Genomic DNA, 7,718 nt, shown 5'->3' with positions numbered 1-7,718 from the left:
TCATCTCACTGTCTCATTCATGTCCTGTTTCATCTCAGTCTCATTCATGTCCTGTTTCATCTCACTGTCTCATTCATGTCCTGTTTCATCTCACTGTCTCATTCATGTCCTGTTTCATCTCACTGTCTCATTCCTGTCCTGTTTCATCTCACTGACTCATTCATGTCCTGTTTCATCTCAGTCTCATTCATGTCCTGTTTCATCTGTCTCATTCATGTCCTGTTTCATCTCACAGTCTCATCCATGTCCTGTTTCATCTCAGTCTCATCCATGTCCTGTTTCATCTCTCAGTCTCATTCATGTCCTGTTTCATCTCACTGTCTCATCCATGTCCTGTTTCATCTCACTGTCTCATCCATGTCCTGTTTCATCTCACTGTCTCATCCATGTCCTGTTTCATCTCACTGTCTCATCCATGTCCTGTTTCATCTCAGTCTCATCCATGTCCTGTTTCATCTCTCAGTCTCATTCATGTCCTGTTTCATCTCACTGTCTCATCCATGTCCTGTTTCATCTCTCAGTCTCATCCATGTCCTGTTTCATCTCACTGTCTCATCCATGTCCTGTTTCATCTCACTGTCTCATTCATGTCCTGTTTCATCTCACTGTCTCATTCATGTCCTGTTTCATCTCACTGTCTCATTCATGTCCTGTTTCATCTCACTGTCTCATTCCTGTCCTGTTTCATCTCACTGACTCATTCATGTCCTGTTTCATCTCAGTCTCATTCATGTCCTGTTTCATCTCAGTCTCATTCATGTCCTGTTTCATCTCACAGTCTCATCCATGTCCTGTTTCATCTCAGTCTCATCCATGTCCTGTTTCATCTCTCAGTCTCATTCATGTCCTGTTTCATCTCACTGTCTCATCCATGTCCTGTTTCATCTCACTGTCTCATCCATGTCCTGTTTCATCTCACTGTCTCATCCATGTCCTGTTTCATCTCACTGTCTCATCCATGTCCTGTTTCATCTCAGTCTCATCCATGTCCTGTTTCATCTCTCAGTCTCATTCATGTCCTGTTTCATCTCACTGTCTCATCCATGTCCTGTTTCATCTCTCAGTCTCATCCATGTCCTGTTTCATCTCACTGTCTCATCCATGTCCTGTTTCATCTCACAGGAGCAGCTGAAATACGAGGCGGACGAGAAGAGCAGTAAACTGGCCTGGGAGAAGAAAATTTCCAACACACAGAAAAGGTGAAGCATGATTGGTTCATTAGACTCCAGAGCCGTGTCTTACCACCAGTCAAATCCTTACTTTCCCCATACTTGTTCCCTCCATTTCTCTCAAAGCTCATTGGAGGAGGAGGTCAGAGGGAGGGACATTGGAATAGATCCTCAGCTCCGATGTACTTTGAGAGGAATTCAGAAACCAAGAACAGAGGCAAGGATTCTAACTGACAATGTTTTAAACCAATGTATTGTCCGTCTCTCTCCTTTCTCCAGTCTGATCCAGCGTCTGGACGGCAAGTCCAAGGACATCTCTAAGATCGCAGCCGACATCACCCAGAATGTGTCTCTGAGACAGGGTATGGAGAGGAAGAAGGTGATCCAGCACATCAGAGGACTCTACAAGATAGACCTCAGCGCCTCAAGACACTGGCAGGAACTGGTGCAGCAACTCACACACGACCGGTGAGTACTGGGGGAGGGGGGTTACACTGAACAACTCACACACGACCGGTGAGTACTGGGGGAGGGGGGTTACACTGAACAACTCACACACGACCGGTGAGTACTGGGGGAGGGGGTTACACTGAACAACTCACACACGACCGGTGAGTACTGGGGGAGGGGGTTACACTGAACAACTCACACACGAGTACTGGGGAGGGGGAGTTACACTGAACAACTCACACACGACCGGTGAGTGCTGGGGGAGGGGGTTACACTGAACAACTCACACACGACCGGTGAGTACTGGGGGAGGGGGTTACACTGAACAACTCACACACGACCGGTGAGTACTGGGGGAGGGGGTTACACTGAACAACTCACACACGACCAGTGAGTACTGGGGGAGGGGGTTACACTGAACAACTCACACACGACCGGTGAGTACTGGGGGAGGGGGTTACACTGAACAACTCACACACGACCGGTGAGTACTGGGGGAGGGGGTTACACTGAACAACTCACACACGACCGGTGAGTACTGGGGGAGGGGGTTACACTGAACAACTCACACACGACCGGTGAGTACTGGGGAGGGGGTTACACTGAACAACTCACACACGACCAGTGAGTACTGGGGGAGGGGGTTACACTGAACAACTCACACACGAGTACTGGGGAGGGGGGAGTTACACTGAACAACTCACACAGGACCAGTGAGTACTGGGGGAGGGGGTTACACTGAACAACTCACACACGACCGGTGAGTACTGGGGAGGGGGTTACACTGAACAACTCACACACGAGTCCTGGGGAGGGGGAGTTACACTGAACAACTCACACACGAGTCCTGGGGAGGGGGAGTTACACTGAACAACTCACACACGACCGGTGAGTACTGGGGAGGGGGGTTACACTGAACAACTCACACACGACCAGTGAGTACTGGGGAGGGGGGTTACACTGAACAACTCACACACGAGTACTGGGGAGGGGAGGGGAGTTACACTGAACAACTCACACACGAGTACTGGGGAGGGGGTGGTTACACTGAACAACTCACACACGACCAGTGAGTACTGGGGAGGGGAGGGGAGTTACACTGAACAACTCACACAGGACTGGTGAGTACTGGGGAGGGGAGTTACACTGAACAACTCACACAGGACTGGTGAGTACTGGGGAGGGGGTGGTTACACTGAACAACTCACACAGGACTGGTGAGTACTGGGGAGGGGAGTTACACTGAACAACTCACACAGGACTGGTGAGTACTGGGGAGGGGGTGGTTACACTGAACAACTCACACAGGACTGGTGAGTACTGGGGAGGGGGTTACACTGAACAACTCACACACGACCAGTGAGTACTGGGGAGGGGGTTACACTGAACAACTCACACACGAGTACTGGGGATGGGGGAGTTACACTGAACAACTCACACACGACCGGTGAGTACTGGGGAGGGGGGAGTTACACTGAACAACTCACACACGACCGGTGAGTACTGGGGAGGGGGGGGTTACACTGAACAACTCACACACGACCGGTGAGTACTGGGGAGGGGGTTACACTGAACAACTCACACACGACCAGTGAGTACTGGGGAGGGGAGGGGAGTTACACTGAACAACTCACACACGAGTACTGGGGAGGGGGAGTTACACTGAACAACTCACACACGACCGGTGAGTACTGGGGAGGGGGTTACACTGAACAACTCACACACGACCGGTGAGTACTGGGGAGGGGGTTACACTGAACAACTCACACACGACCAGTGAGTACTGGGGAGGGGGTTACACTGAACAACTCACACACGAGTACTGGGGATGGGGGAGTTACACTGAACAACTCACACACGACCGGTGAGTACTGGGGAGGGGGAGTTACACTGAACAACTCACACACGACCGGTGAGTACTGGGGAGGGGAGTTACACTGAACAACTCACACAGGACTGGTGAGTACTGGGGAGGGGGTGGTTACACTGAACAACTCACACAGGACTGGTGAGTACTGGGGAGGGAGTTACACTGAACAACTCACACAGGACTGGTGAGTACTGGGGAGGGGGTGGTTACACTGAACAACTCACACAGGACTGGTGAGTACTGGGGAGGGGGTTACACTGAACAACTCACACACGACCAGTGAGTACTGGGGAGGGGGTTACACTGAACAACTCACACACGAGTACTGGGGATGGGGGAGTTACACTGAACAACTCACACACGACCGGTGAGTACTGGGGAGGGGGAGTTACACTGAACAACTCACACACGACCGGTGAGTACTGGGGAGGGGGGTTACACTGAACAACTCACACACGACCGGTGAGTACTGGGGAGGGGGGTTACACTGAACAACTCACACACGACCAGTGAGTACTGGGGAGGGGAGGGAGTTACACTGAACAACTCACACACGAGTACTGGGGAGGGGGAGTTACACTGAACAACTCACACACGACCGGTGAGTACTGGGGAGGGGGTTACACTGAACAACTCACACACGACCGGTGAGTACTGGGGAGGGGGTTACACTGAACAACTCACACACGACCAGTGAGTACTGGGGAGGGGAGGGGAGTTACACTGAACAACTCACACACGAGTACTGGGGAGGGGAGGGAGTTACACTGAACAACTCACACAGGACTGGTGAGTACTGGGGAGGGGGTGGTTACACTGAACAACTCACACAGGACTGGTGAGTACTGGGGAGGGGGTTACACTGAACAACTCACACAGGACTGGTGAGTACTGGGGAGGGGGTGGTTACACTGAACAACTCACACAGGACTGGTGAGTACTGGGGAGGGGGTGGTTACACTGAACAACTCACACAGGACTGGTGAGTACTGGGGAGGGGGTGGTTACACTGAACAACTCACACAGGACTGGTGAGTACTGGGGAGGGGGTTACACTGAACTACTCACACAGGACTGGTGAGTACTGGGGGAGGGGGAGTTACACTGAACTACTCACACAGGACTGGTGAGTACTGGGGGAGGGGGAGTTACACTGAACAACTCACACACGAGTACTGGGGAGGGGGAGTTACACTGAACAACTCACACAGGACTGGTGAGTACTGGGGAGGGGGTTACACTGAACAACTCACACAGGACTGGTGAGTACTGGGGGAGGAGTGGTGTTACACTGAACAACTCACACAGGACTGGTGAGTACTGGGGGAGGAGTGGGGTGAGTACTGGGGGAGGAGTGGTGTTACACTGAACAACTCACACAGGACTGGTGAGTACTGGGGGAGGGGGAGTTACACTGAACTACTCACACAGGACTGGTGAGTACTGGGGGAGGGGGAGTTACACTGAACTACTCACACAGGACTGGTGAGTACTGGAGGAGGGGGTGGTTACACTGAACAACTCACACAGGACTAGTGAGTACTGGGGAGGGGGGTTACACTGAACAACTCACACAGGACTGGTGAGTACTGGGGAGGGGGTTACACTGAACAACTAACACACGAGTACTGGGGGAGGGGGAGTTACACTGAACTACTCACACAGGACTGGTGAGTACTGGAGGAGGGGGTGGTTACACTGAACAACTCACACAGGACTAGTGAGTACTGGGGAGGGGGGTTACACTGAACAACTCACACAGGACTGGTGAGTACTGGGGGAGGGGGAGTTACACTGAACTACTCACACAGGACTGGTGAGTACTGGAGGAGGGGGTGGTTACACTGAACAACTCACACAGGACTAGTGAGTACTGGGGGGGGGGGTTACACTGAACAACTCACACAGGACTAGTGAGTACTGGGGAGGGGGGTTACACTGAACAACTCACACAGGACTGGTGAGTACTGGGGAGGCGGGGTTACACTGAACAACTCACACAGGACTGGTGAGTACTGGGGAGGCGGGGTTACACTGAACAACTCACACAGGACTGGTGAGTACTGGGGAGGGGGTTACACTGAACAACTCACACAGGACTGGTGAGTACTGGGGAGGGGAGGGGTTACACTGAACAACTCACACAGGACTGGTGAGTACTGGGGAGGGGGGTTACACTGAACAACTAACACAGGACTGGTGAGTACTGGGGGAGGGTTACACTGAACAACTCACACAGGACTGGTGAGTACTGGGGAGGGGGTTACACTGAACAACTCACACATGACTGGTGAGTACTGGGGGAGGGGGTGGTTACACTGAACAACTCACACAGGACTGGTGAGTACTGGGGGGGGTTACACTGAACAACTCACACAGGACTGGTGAGTACTGGGGGAGGGGGAGTTACACTGAACAACTCACATAGGACTGGTGAGTACTGGGGAGGGGGAGGGGTTACACTGAACAACTCACACAGGACTGGTGAGTACTGGGGAGGGGGGAGGGGTTACACTGAACAACTCACACAGGACTGGTGAGTACTGGGAGTCTCCTACATAGAGTTAAACACAGCAACATCCCTTATTCCCCTTTGATGCAGAATAGAATAGGGAAGATTAAGAACACAATTCTTCCTATCCGGCTCGAAAGACCATATCAAAATGACTATCGTGTAACACTATGCTATGAAAGACTTGTTTACTGTTCTAATAATGTAGGTAACCAGTTTTTATAATGTTGGGAACCAGTTTATAATGTTGGTAACCAGTTTATAATGTTTGGAACCAGTTTATAATATAATGACTTGTTTACTGTTCTAATAATGTAGGTAACCAGTTTATAATGTTGGTAACCAGTTTATAATGTTGGTAACCAGTTTATAATGTTGGGAACCAGTTTATAATATAATGACTTGTTTACTGTTCTAATAATTTTGGTAACCAGTTTATAATGTTGGGAACCAGTTTATAATATTATGACTTGTTTACTGTTCTAATAATGTTGGTAACCAGTTTATAATGTTGGTAACCAGTTTATAATGTTGGGAACCAGTTTATAATATAATGACTTGTTTACTGTTCTAATAATTTTGGTAACCAGTTTATAATGTTGGGAACCAGTTTATAATATAATGACTTGTTTACTGTTCTAATAATGTTGGTAACCAGTTTATAATATAATGACTTGTTTACTGTTCTAATAATGTAGGGAACCAGTTTATAATGTTGGGAACCAGTTTATAATAGAATGACTTGTTTACTGTTCTAATATTGTTGGTAACCAGTTTATAATGTTGGTAACCAGGTTATAATATAATGACTTGTTTACTGTTCTAATAATGTTGGTAACCAGTTTATAATATAATGACTTGTTTACTGTTCTAATAATGTAGGGAACCAGTTTATAATGTTGGGAACCAGTTTATAATAGAATGACTTGTTTACTGTTCTAATAATTTTGGTAACCAGTTTATAATGTTGGGAACCAGTTTATAATATAATGACTTGTTTACTGTTCTAATAATGTTGGTAACCAGTTTATAATATAATGACTTGTTTACTGTTCTAATAATGTAGGGAACCAGTTTATAATGTTGGGAACCAGTTTATAATATAATGACTTGTTTACTGTTCTAATAATTTTGGTAACCAGTTTATAATGTTGGGAACCAGTTTATAATATAATGACTTGTTTACTGTTCTAATAATGTTGGTAACCAGTTTATAATATAATGACTTGTTTACTGTTCTAATAATGTAGGGAACCAGTTTATAATGTTGGGAACCAGTTTATAATGTTGGGAACCAGTTTATAATGTTGGTAACCAGTTTATAATGCTGGGAACCAGTTTATAATATAATGACTTGTTTACTGTTCTAATAATGTTGGTAACCAGTTTATAATATAATGACTTGTTTACTGTTCTAATAATGTAGGGAACCAGTTTATAATGTTGGGAACCAGTTTATAATAGAATGACTTGTTTACTGTTCTAATAATTTTGGTAACCAGTTTATAATATAATGACTTGTTTACTGTTCTAATAATGTAGGGAACCAGTTTATAATGTTGGGAACCAGTTTATAATAGAATGACTTGTTTACTGTTCTAATATTGTTGGTAACCAGTTTATAATGTTGGTAACCAGGTTATAATATAATGACTTGTTTACTGTTCTAATAATGTTGGTAACCAGTTTATAATGTTGGTAACCAGTTTATAATGTT

The sequence above is a fragment of the Oncorhynchus tshawytscha genome, linkage group LG24 (assembly GCF_018296145.1).
Source record: "Oncorhynchus tshawytscha isolate Ot180627B linkage group LG24, Otsh_v2.0, whole genome shotgun sequence".
Lineage (NCBI taxonomy): Eukaryota > Metazoa > Chordata > Actinopteri > Salmoniformes > Salmonidae > Oncorhynchus > Oncorhynchus tshawytscha.
The sequence above is the reverse complement of the archived record's forward strand: the minus strand, read 5'-3'. Positions refer to the sequence as shown.